Source organism: Columba livia, chromosome 1 (assembly GCF_036013475.1).
Source record: "Columba livia isolate bColLiv1 breed racing homer chromosome 1, bColLiv1.pat.W.v2, whole genome shotgun sequence".
Taxonomy (NCBI): domain Eukaryota; kingdom Metazoa; phylum Chordata; class Aves; order Columbiformes; family Columbidae; genus Columba; species Columba livia.
In genome coordinates this window covers 206,393,998-206,406,851 of record NC_088602.1, presented here as the reverse complement: position 1 = coordinate 206,406,851, position 12,854 = coordinate 206,393,998, and the positions used below count along the sequence as shown (strand labels likewise).

At 38.9% G+C, this 12,854-nt stretch overlaps 1 long non-coding RNA gene across 2 annotated transcripts in view; it reads left to right on the top strand.

Moving 5' to 3' along the window:
* The window catches only part of LOC135578245 (uncharacterized), a 47,635-nt gene that overhangs the window by 23,340 nt on the left and 11,441 nt on the right, over positions 1–12,854 (top strand). For both annotated transcript variants that reach the window (XR_010469662.1, XR_010469663.1), the window contains exon 2: positions 6,723–6,826. This is a non-coding gene — a long non-coding RNA (uncharacterized LOC135578245). The remainder of the gene's footprint in view (positions 1–6,722; positions 6,827–12,854) is intronic.

Genomic DNA, 12,854 nt, shown 5'->3' with positions numbered 1-12,854 from the left:
TCTTAATTACCCATTTGGAACCTGACTACTCATGACCAAGGATGGGTGTAAAGCAAAAGTTTCAGGTCTTCTCTCATCAACCATCACCAAAACCGAAAAAGACCAAGCAGTTCATATCTAATCTGTTTTCCTCTGGAAAATTAGAGGTGTCTTGAAATAATTCTCTCAACTAAGTATTATGAGTTTGATACTTAATTGTGGGATACACAAAATATGGTGTGTGCAGAGCCTGGGTTTCTCCTTTTCCATAACTGCATATTAAATGTCCTGATGTCAGGGGAAAAAAAAGCACCAAAATCTTGCTGGTGCGTAGTACAGTTAGTATGAATAAAAACATGAACACATAGTCAGCATTTTTCCTATTCTCGGGTATTTTGGGTAGGACTTTTGGGTGCGATTTTCCTTCAGATTTTGTCAATGAAAAGTAAAAATTGAGCTTGCAAGCCCAGGAAAAAAAGTCCAAACCACATATCTGCAGGTGAGAGATGTTGTCCTGAATTTCTCTTTGTTACATTCAACTCATGATGGCAACCCCAAGAAGAGAAATTGGACCTCAGCGTCTGTCCAGATAGATGTCTTACCAACACTCTCTTTAGGTTTTGGGAGTATTAAATTTGTTACCAGCATAGCATTCTGATGGTGTGTGAGTGATTCATAAATACCTAGCAAGGTTTGAGAGGCCAGAGGATTTGATTAGATGATCTGAGGTTAGATATTTGTATTGGAGAGTTTAGATGATCTGCTGAAAGCACTCAGATCTTTGGAGATCAAGACACTGATTATCAGCACATTTTACAGCAGGTGCATACAGGTTGTCAGATGTGACAGTTCCAGTGCTTCTGGAAGATTTCTTACCCCAAATCAGGGAAAAATGACTTCCCTGGAACTTGTACTATCGAAGGTAGGGGTGATAGTTTTGATCACAAGGCGAGATTCATTTTAACAATCTTGTAAAATTGATAATCTGTGTTAATTCCCTATGTGCCCCTGAGAAAGATTTCTCAACTTTTTTTTCTTTTTTAATAGGTATTTTGAGTCTAGTACAGCAAAACATTTTCATTTAAAAGCCCAGTATATGCAGATGTCTGAGTTGATTGCCTGGGTGGCTCAGTAACTGCTGAAGGTCAAGATAGAGACACAGGAAAACTGTAAAACTTCCCCAGAAGGAAATGACACCCAGTGGGTTGCATCTTCAGCATCATGTTAGGATATTACAAAACCTTTTTCCAAAGTGATGATAATAACAAAACAAAATCTTTCTCTGCCTTAGGCCTTTTTGTTGACCAGCAAGCAAAGCACAGGAGATGGAGTTAGCTGAAGCACAAACTCCCTCTCTGAGATAATTTGCATCATGGTGAGGCTACGACCTTCACTTGGACTTCCAGGTGCAAAGTCATGATAATAATTCCCTTCTGAGAAAGTGTGTTCTGGGTAGCAGTGCCAGAGGGAGGATGGGAAGGAGGAGAGGAAGGAAGAGGGCAGTGTATCAGATGATGCCTCCACTTCCCTGATGGTACAAGGGACCGCAAGTAAATTCTTCACACTGATGGTTGCATGACTTTCAGACCCCATGAGCTGGATGTAGCCATCCTGAAATGATAAGATCCTTCTCCCTCAAAATACAGCCTCCAGTAGTGTCAGTAGCCCTACTTGCTAGTCCCTGCCTTGCTCCTGCCTAGTAAAAATAATAAAATAATGGTGATCTTGTTAAGAGAAATGCATTTGTCAGCATTCTGAATTTTAATGCGAGCTGACAGTGGATCTCAGTGATAAAGAAAAAGTCTAATGTGGATGGTAATTTTGCAGAGACCTTGCTAACATGTGTTATCCACTGGCTTTTTTTTGTTCACCGCTGTGAGTTATCACTGACTTAAGGCAATAGAGGGAAAAAAGTTTTATTTCTCACTGTGTCACTTTCCTAACATCATCCAAAGCTCACTGCAATAATTTCATTTTGCAGTGAAAGTATGGAGTTTATTACATTCCCCCACCCCACATTATTTTGTAGACAGGTATTGAACAACGATTGACCAAAAGCTGTGATTCACAGTGAGCCCCAGGGTTCCACCAAATGCCTAACAAATTCATTTATCTTGGAACAAGAGGAAATCATCACATTTCCTAATCCTCCATAAAGGAAGTTTGATCTAACATATGAACAGAAACAGCCATTAACAAGGAATATAGAAGAAGCCCTGCAGAAAGTTGTGATTAAACCACCCAAGGGGACCTTTCCTCTTTACCTTTAGCAGTTATAGGTTCAGAACACAACATTTTTCTATACAAAGCATCCCTGTTTAAAATAGGGGGTTTTTGCAGCATGAATAATAGTAGCATTCTGAGAATTTTACTTTTATATTTTTATCAACAAATGTGAACCTTTGGTGATGATTTGAGATGCTATTTTGCTAGAAATTAATTGCAGAATTACGGCATATACACTGAAGCATTATACTTATGCTGTTCAAATTATGAAACTTTGGATTCAGGTGTTAGATTCCAGCAAATACCTACAGAACAAAGATGTAGTTCCTTCCCTGATTCATTTAAATGTCCAATAGTTCATGTTGAAATAATTTCTCTCAGTAATCCTGAGCCATTCTCCTGTATCTCATTTCAGTTTCAGTGTGCAGTAAGGAATTCCCCAGGTTCCACATACAAGAAGGAATTTCCTTAATCATCTGTAAATGTCTTATCTTTTACCACTACAGCCTCAAAAGTTGTCCCACTAAAGCTCTTGATGCTAGTCACAGTTTACACCAGTCAGCAGAATTTAGCCCATTGACTCAACATCTCTGTACACTAGAAATCCCTGTTGCCCAGACTAATTTAAGCACTACTTCTGGAAAATGCGGAAAATAACCATTTAAGTCACCATTAACAGTATTGCAGGGAGTGTCATATAAATATCTTATTTACAAAAGTGTTGAATACCATATGTTCAGAGGAAGATGTGCCAAAAAGTGCTAATTACACTGTTACTTAATGCCGATCACGCAATCACAGTCAACGCACTTAAATGCTCACTGAAATCTGGGTTGCCTCAGCAGCTGAGGAAGGATTAGTGCCACCCTATAATGCCCTTTCCTGAGGGCACTAGGTATTGAAACAAATGTCTGAGTATGAACACAAACCTCACAGACCAGTAGTTCCTCTACTTCTCTTCCTCATCTATTTTCTCTCTTTTCACACATTCAAGAGCTTTTTTCTCCAACCCAGAAACACCAGCAAGAAATTATTTTTGCTCCCCCAGAATCTTTCACCTCCTTTAAACACTTTCTGGCCTTGTAGGACTCAGCTGTCCTATGGGTTATCTCCTCACTCCTAGGAGATAGGTGACCATTGCTTGCTGAACTTGCCCCATCTCCCCAGCAAAGGGCTGATCAACCTTTACCAGGGTTGCTTGTCTGAGCACTTCTTTCCTCATCTCGGTTTTGATCTATTTGCTTAGCACTGGTATGCTGTGTGCGGTAAAGGGGTTTTTACTCAAATCTTTTTCTACTTCTCAAATCAATTTCTGATCAGAGAGCCAACCCAGAGGCAAGGTACAAGCTTAGATATGCACATATATATATGTATAAATACATATAAAAACTTACAGATTATATATAAAGATTATGTAGATTTATGTATATACATAATATAGTCTAAATGTGTAGATATTTAGAACCTTCCTAGAAAGTTATCAAAGTTTTGTACTGATGTATGGTTGTTGGACATCAATATGAAGCTCAAGGCTGATCAGCACATTTAATCCCAATCGTTTCACAGGGAGCCAAACCCCTAGCTATAGTGGTCCTGAGCATTGCACAGAACTTGTGTGCAAAAAGTCTGAAACATACTCAGCAATCAGTGGCAAAATTTGTCATCACTTTAATGCAGCCAGGAGGCAATCGGAGGCAGTTTAACAGATGTTTCCATATTTAAGCCAGAACAAACAGAACAGATTAATTTCCCCACTTTCTCCTCAGAAGCAAATGCCAGAAAGTTCTGGGTCTGAAATTTCACTGTAGAATGCAAGTTAAAAACAGTGGTTTGATCCTAGCAGCAGCAAAGGCAATGGATGCAACCGTACTGATCTCAAGAACCAGAAACTAGTCTATAAGTTCAGGCTGCCACTTGGGGATAACAAGGTCGCAGTGAGGTCTATTAGTGTCTGATCACACAACTTCGAGTACAAGCAATTTAGAAATATTACACACTACTATCATTAAAAAGAAAGTAGATTATCTGCGACTAGAGAAAGAATATCTTAGCCCAACATCAAATTACCTTTTTTTTTTCTGAACTGTGGGGCAAGTTGAACATGGTGTCTTTTTTTCCTACATAGCATGTTTTTTGGCATAAAGGGATGTAACCTGCGCTCACTCACTGCCCGTGCCATCCCACTGATTGCAGAGGGGTATCCCAGGGCACACATCAATGATGGATACAGCCCAGAGGTCACAAGCTACCTCTCAAATTGCAGGACTCCCACACTTAATTCACTGCTCTAATTATACCATCAGCTGTCATTACTCCTGTTATTTAGATCTGTCATCCTGACCTAGCAGGGAGGGCTGGGGGTGAGCTATTGCCATGGGTTTTGTGGAGGCATAAAGGAGAGGAGGAGGAAGAAGAAGAAGAAGAAGAAGAAGAAAAGGAAGAAGAAGGAGAAGGGCTACAGCATGCAGGGATCTTGCACCTGAGGTTGCAAAATTGTACTGTTTTGGAGCAGCTGAAGGGGAAATTGCTCTGACAGCAGCTTGCACCCCACTTCAAATGGGAGGTGGTTTTATAAATCTGCTTCCTCCCTCTCTGCATGTGTGTGAGGTGTTGTTTTTTCTGATATTTTTTTTATTTTCTTATTTTTTCACTCTACTTGTCTTGAAGCCTACCGAAACTGGTTCTCTGAAGCAAAGAGGTCCAGTCTGATGGTGATGGACAATCAACATCACACAAAACACTGTGTAATTTAACATATGATCTTTTTATCCATAGCGTCCCTTATGTCTTGCTTTCCCGTAGGCTTTGGGATGGCAAATAGAAAGAGCAAAGGGTTAAAACTCCTACCCTTTCCCCAGCAGCCGATGAGTTTGTGTAGGTTTGCTCTTTCCTGAACACCCATGGGTCCCCACCCTAAACGTGAAAGTTGTGTAATAACCCCTTCCTCAACCTTGACTCAAACGCTGCCGCCTCAGTGATTCACCCTGGTGCTGCCACCTGCTTTCTCTGGAACTGCAAGCTGAAACCCCAGCCAAAACCAGCCTCTTGCGTGGGGGGCAAGGAGAGCTGCTGTCCCCACCAGCTCACTCCTCCCCAGGCTCCCAGCCCCAAATGACAGCTGTAGGTTATATTTATCACAGGTGTGCACTTGGCATCTGACATTAAAAAGGGGGGGCGGGGGGGAAACATCCTTCCTTCTCGGCAAGATTTCCCCTCCGCTTGCCATTTTGAAGGTTTTACAGTCATTAGAGAGTCATCTTCACACTTTCCTCAGCCAAACTTCGCCTTAGCTTAAACACATCTTTCGTGTGACAACGATTTCAGCCCTGGCAGGGTCTAAAAAAGGGTTTTAATCCTCGTTATTTTCTGTTCCGCTTAATTGCCTTACTCAACACTTACACTGCATATACAGACAATCCATCTTTCCCCCACTTACTTCTGAAACAGTCATTATCCTATGCAGAAATTTAAAAAAAAAAAAAAAGCAAAAAAAGAGAGAGAGAAAATACGATAGAGGTTGGGAGAAAACTTGACATTGAAAACAGACACCCAAATTGTAGATGGCTTTGAATAATCTAAAATATTTTTCATGCACTTCACAGAGTTCCTTTCTGGAGCTAATGGAGCTTTAGTAAAGGATGTTTCCCCCCTCCCTTCTCCATGCAACTTCTCCTCCCCTTTCCCCTTCCACTGTGAAGTTTCCATGAGTAATCCCAAAAACAATATTTAGATGACTGAAACTTTAGAGCATAATGTTACCGCATAACATAGCATGTCCAGAACTTTCCTCTGGGATGGAAATCTTTTATTTTCAGCATATTAAAGGAGAAATAAACATTGTAGTAGGGAAAAAAATTGATACTTTGAAAAGTTATTTTTTTATTTTTGCCATTTTCTTATATTTATGTCAACTTTGTTGGAGCAGCATCATTTATCCTAGGGAATGTCTTGCTGGCAATAGAATCTAAATGTTTTCTGGGGATAACCCTCTTTCTTTTAATGACAAATGCAGGCCAATTCAGTCAGATCTTTCCCATCCTCCTTCCTCTTTGCTCCTGTTTAATTTGCCAGCAGACCACCAGATCAGGTACTATTTACACAGGGTACAAAAATGTTGGTGTTTTCCCTGTCTTTCAAGAAAACCAAAACTACTCCTGTTGCCTTTATTTGCCATTTGTGTAGTCTGTCAAACAGCAAAGTCAGACTCTGTCTTAGGTGAACCAAACCGATATCAGATTAACCTATTTCTTTTCAAATTCAGTTGTTTAAAGACTACCAATCAGAAAATGAATAGCTAAAATATTCCTAGACTTGCATGCAACATCTGTCCTTCTGGGGATACTGATGCTATGACAGCAAAACCCTTTTTCTAGCAAGATTGAGATGATTTGGGGGCAGCTCTGTGCTCTTCCCCAGACTTTCTGTTTGACTGTGGGCAAGCCCCACCATTTCACCAGGCAGCAGTTTATCATCTCCAAATTGAGGTTCACAGAAGATATTAATTCTCTGTCTTACAGGCTGACGGTGTGAATAAATCCACAAAGAAATGATCTGGGCATGTCTGCTCCAAGGAGGTGGTGGTTTTGGTGGAGATTTCCAAGACATCTCTAAACTGGCTCACGTAAGTATGAACATCAGCCACTCACAGAGTACAGACCACACTATAAACCTACCATAAAGCTAGGGCAGATATATCAAAATTATAGAACAGACACGATAGTGAATCATGTAATAAGGAGAGGGTTGAAGACAAATACACTGTTCGTCATTTAGACACTGAATCTCTGGCATTAATGTGGTAAGAATAATAGAAAACCTGTTATTAGCCAGTTTTGTTTTCAGAATCAACCTGCTTCTCGCATCCACTAAAAAGCTCGTGGTGTGTTAAATTGGTCTTGACAGGGATGGTCTTTCCTTTTTCTTTTAAGGGGCTTTGGTTTAAACATGGCTACTTGCAATTCACGTTTCCCACTGCATCAGTGTCTTGAGCAAAGGACACCTTTTTTTTTTTTTCACATGTAAAAATAAAAAAATCTCAGTGGAAATTTGCAGGTCCAGCAGCCACTTTCCCGATCTAGTCAGCTGGCCACCTTTGTTCATGCAAAATGTTTCACGTGAACAGCTCTTGTTTTATGCCTTGTAACATTTTCATGTAACTCATTACAAGTGATTCATATTTCTTTGGTATGCACCAAAGATCATACTTAGAAATCAGATTCTTAGAAATTTTTAATTCCCTTGTGTAGGAGGGACTGTGGGTGCTCTACTCAGGTTCATTATGATAATGCAATCTCAGACTGTGTCACATAAACCAGTTTACAGTAATAAATAACAATAATATCGAGTTCATGAAAGCCTTGATCTTCTGATTTGAAAAATGTACAGTAGAGACAGGGGAAAAAAATCTGAGAGTATTTTTGCACTTTCAAAAGTAGTTTCTGTTAAATTTAAACTGTATGAATAACACAAATAAATAAATATATAACCTAAAAATTTGAGTTGTAGTCTGGGATATGAGGTCCAGGTTTGAGTCTTCGTCTTGCTCGTGGACTTTCAGTGTGACTTCAAGCAAATTACTGAATATTTGTACTCCTATTTTCTCCTATTAAATGTGCTGCTTAGCAATGTTTTTTTGTCTGTTTTGATCCTAAGTTCTCCAAGTGAAAGAAGAGGATTAACTTTTTAGCCTACACAGTGGTTAGCAAAGGCAGTAAAGTGATGAGAAAGAAGGGTTAGAGAATGCCCATGATTTCAGCTGGGAATGGTCAATACTTCTCTGTGCAGCTGAAATTCAAATAATAATGAAAAATACAAATTTCCAGAGTTTTTTCAGCCAGGGAATTTATTTATTTATTTATTTATTTATTTATTTATCTATCTATCTATCTATCTATCTATCTGTCTATCTATTTGAATTATTAGATATACTTTGAAACTGAAGTAGTGTGATCTAATTCTAGGTGTTTGGGTGCTTTGCCAGTCAAATGTTGTACAAAATTTTCCTAATTCAACCATCTTCAGGCTCTTTGACTCTTCAAGACTGAAACTCACAAAAAATGTGAAGATGGGGAAGTGGGGGGGGGGGGGAAAAGTGTATACATTAAAATTAAAAAAAAAAAAAAAAAGGAAGAGAAGACAGTGGATTTTTTAAGTCTTTATGGAAATTCAGATTTCAGATGGAAGCTGGTTAATGTTTTCTATTTAGCACGAAATAGCTGACCCACGCAATTTCTATTTCTGTCTATACAGTCATCCTGTGTTAAACCCCCAAAAGATGCTAATACATAGAGCAGGGATGATGGGATATTTAACCAGAAGAAGGGAGTTTTAGGCTTTGATCTCTGTTCTCAGATTTTTACATTTTACTTTAAAAAGTCACTTCGTATAGTGAATCATATATATTTTTTCTAATACTTGGAACTTTAAAGCATGTAAGTTCTCTATTGAATCTGATTTATTGACATGGAAAACCCTTGCAACCAATCGCCCTTGGATTTATGACACCTTTCCTGACATGAATGTGTCCTGACTGTTTGGACTCCTCTTTGTAACAGAAAAAAAATCACATAGGGTTGAAGATTAACATACTGTTCGTATCATAGATACTTCTATGTAAGTAGCACAATTTACTGTAACTGCAACCAGAAAGAGGTTTGTGAAGTTACTTTGTCATAATGATCATATAAATACCCTAGGTGAGGGATGTGCCTGTTAGACTAAGGTCCCTCCTCAATGTGGCCAGCAGCTCCCTCCAAACTCTTACACCAAAACCTGCCATGGAAGAGTTTCCTGAAGTCCTCACTAGGTGCCTTTCATCTTTGCTCAAGCCTGAATTTTTGTTTCTCAGTGAAAACTGAGACCAGAAAAAGTGATCTAATGAGAATACCCTGTAAATGTTCATGGTAAGGGAAATTGTTAATTACTTGTTTTCTGAGCTGTTCCTCAAGTTGTACATTCAAGTCAATGCATTTGGCTTATGTGCAACTCTTGAGCTTCTCAAAGGCGTCTAGGACCTGCTGTTGCTTGCTTTTGCTGCATGCACAGTAGTTGTTCTGTGTGTTTTACAAACAGAGTAGTAAATATACAAGAGTCTTGTTTTTTATGGGACTCAATTATCAGAAAGAAAAGGGCTCTTTCCTTGGCTTTATTGAGCTTTGGAGCAAGCATTAGGAGAAAAAAACCCATCACACAATTGTGTCTACTATTTTCACTTTCCTCTTTTCATGTACATTTTTGATGTTTTAGTTAGAAAGTAATTAATATGATGACATTAACTTTTATGTTCACATGTCATTCTTAAGAAATTTTTCACATTCACTGATTAACTCAGAAATATTTGTTTAGAGTCAGTAGAAAGTACATTCTCCCAAATAGTTGTGAAGTGACAAATGCATTAAAGGTTAAGATAATGTTCATGGCTCGCTTAGGTAAATACTATCAGTCTGAAATCTGCTTTTAAGAAGGAGATAACTAAATCCACTCAAGAAATAACAGCAAACAAATAAAGACAAAGTAAACTCACATTAAAAGAAATTAGTACCTAACGAAACAGTGTAACAGCTTAACAAGCTACTGGTGCAGCACAAATCTCCTCTAAGTACCAGGAAATAAGCCATTGAAACTTCATCACTAAATTGAAGTCCCCACTTGTAAAACTACAGATAGCTATAAACTCCCTTGATTCGATGCAAATCAGAGGTGATTTTTTTTTTTTTTTTTTTTAAAGGTGCTGTTTCCTTCTAATATACCCAAGCAGTAGGTGAGCTGAAAAAGGCCAAAAAAGACCAGGGATGAGCAAACACAGGATAGCATAACCTCCCCATGCTTATATATTCATTGAAAATGGGCAAATTAAAAAAAAAAAGATAAAAAAAGCAACTCTTAAGTGTCTGCATTTCCGTTGATTTTCTCTCATCTTTTGGCATAGGGTGATGTTTAGTGTGATATCTTGTTAACCACTCTAAAGTCTTTCTGCTTTGTAATCTTGACTTCAGGGCTAGCTGGTATTTCCAACTTTAAATAAGGTATTATACTCACATATGGAGAGGTAATGATAAAACTTCTGTTATGACTCAGTATAAGGATGGACTCCTTTTCAAATTACATCTTCCCTGGTGTACGCAACCCACTGCTTACCATCTGGTCTGCTTTCTCCTCTGTACGTGATCTATGGACAATATGAAACTGCTTCTACTCTCAGTAAGAGGCTTAAGCCTGTAGCTCAGACTATAGGCTCCCACAGACTTTAAGCTCTGAATGGACTATTGGATCAGCTAGTCTGACCTTCTATACAAAGCTGGCCCTTACATTTCATTCAGATACCTCTGCAAGAAGTGTCGCAGCTTGTTTGACCAAATAAGAACTCCCACCTTATGAAACAGATCTCTCAGAATGCGTATTTAAAAAAAATAAATCCACCACTTTCTGTGACAGCATATGTCAATACCCAGTCAGCCTTGCCTAAAAGTAACTGCCTAATTCATGATGTAAATTTGACTATTGCCAGTTTGTTGCTCCAAAAGTTCTAGACTGATCCAGAGATGTTTAAGACTCACCACTGCATACCATCCTAGGCAATGATCTGCCTTGATATGTCTCTAAAGCTTCTTCTATATAAACTTGAGATTTTCTCTACTTTAAGCGTAGGGTTTCAGGATGTCTATTCTAGAGCTGCATCTTGCTATTCATGACCTTTTTGACCTTGATGAGTTTCTATTAACTTGAAAAGATTATATAGATTTGTGCTGAAGCAGCACTGCAGGCAACGTAGAGCCAGCAGGGAGCTGTATAAGCACTGCACTATAAAATATATAACTTGAGTGGTCAAGTTACTTAAATCGCAGAGAAGGTTACTTCATATTTTCCCTGTGTATGTAGGACATGCTGATGCACTTGATGTCAAGTTCAAATGTAAACACGTTCATGTAAAAATCCCATCTTGGTTACAAAGATGCAGTGCGATGAGCAGTAAATCTGACACTGTTTTGCTGTGCAAACATAGAAAGTACATAAAAAGTCCACTATTCTGCAGGTCTCAATCCCCATTACTTTACTAGTGAATACTTATATAGATTTGAGTCATGGTGAGCCCATGACCATGAGCCTATGCAAAAATACTCATCCAGACCCCTTCATGGTGTCAAATTTCTGTTCTTGGTGCCTATATAAATACAGAAATTTGTGCCTGCCAAACCAAGAAAATAACAGTACTGAAATATAATTAAATAATGGCAATTCACTAGCCTGCTAGGTGGTAGGTTTATTTTTCATGCAAAGTAGAGTGATAATGATAGAAGAAATGGGCATTACTATGCTGGAGAAAAAGCAGTGCTATGCATGACACAGTCTGGGAGGCACTTAGTTTAACTCTCTTTCCTTTCAGTCTCCCCTGAATTTTAAAATCAGTCTAATAGAGGTGACGGTCAGAGATTTCTAGGGATGAAGTTCGTGTTCGGTATGTCATGGAGTTAACCAATGTCTCTGCAAACCCGTTGCTCGGCTTAAAGCAGAGTTGGCATTCTTTTGCAGGAAGGCCAGCAAACAGGAGCCAGCTCGAGCTGGGTCCCTGAGGATCTCAGCTCTGTAATTATGTCACCACTTAGTGGAATAATGAACACTGATGGGTTGAAATGAATCCTGGTCCCAACAGATCGAACTTTTTAGCCTGTCTTGTATCAGCCATCTCTCCATTTTTACGTATTGGATTTCAGTAAAGTAGAGGGCAAGGCCAAGTTCAGAATGGCAACCTTAACAGAGATTGGCATTAATAGTATTGGTTTTACTTATCTGTCTGAGGGATTTTTTTTTTTTTTTGCAGCTGTTTATCCAGCTGGACTTGAACCCCTTTCAGTAAGTCTTGAAACCATTTTTTAAAATTAATCAGAATAAACTGGGTTTGTGGGTTGCATATAGTATACAGGCAATACAAGATACTAATTTCCAACACCATTGTGAAATTTCTCTGTATTATATCATCTATCTCTAATAATGGAATTAATGATATTTATCTTGCAACTTTGCCCAGTGTTAATTTCTGATAGTGGTTTGATAAGGTAAATTGCATGGCAGAGGACTGGCATTTTCAGTGTGGTTAAGGTGGGACCAGTTTACTCTCTGACTCATGATTCTGACAACTCATCTCCACCCTCCCTTTTTCATGTCATTGGAGCAAACATCGTCCACTGAAAATCACCGGTGTGTGGCTAAGTGTGTGGCTGTATTGCCCTCTAGTGCTGACCCTCAGAGGAGAAGTGCTAACGTTACTACAACTAAAGACAAATTTTAGTAGATATGGGTCCTCAGGTCCACTACTGAGAGGTAGCATAACTTCATCTCAGGAGATGCTACGTGTCCTGTGGGGTAAGAAGTTCTAGTGTGAGAAGTCCCAGCAGCCAGTGAAGAAAAACCTGAGGTCTCCTTAAAAGAACCTGAGTGTCCTATTGCACAAATGGGAAGGGATTTTTTTGTTTGTCTGGTTGATTGGTTTGTTGTTGTTGTTTTTTCCTTTTGAGGCTAAATAAGACAGATAAGCTTTTTAAATGCTTCATATTTTTTTTTAAACAGAAAATATTTAAATTTGAAAGCAGCACAGCTTATAAATGTGGACCATAGAGGGAAGGTTTTCTTTAGCAAGGATGGGATTCTTCATC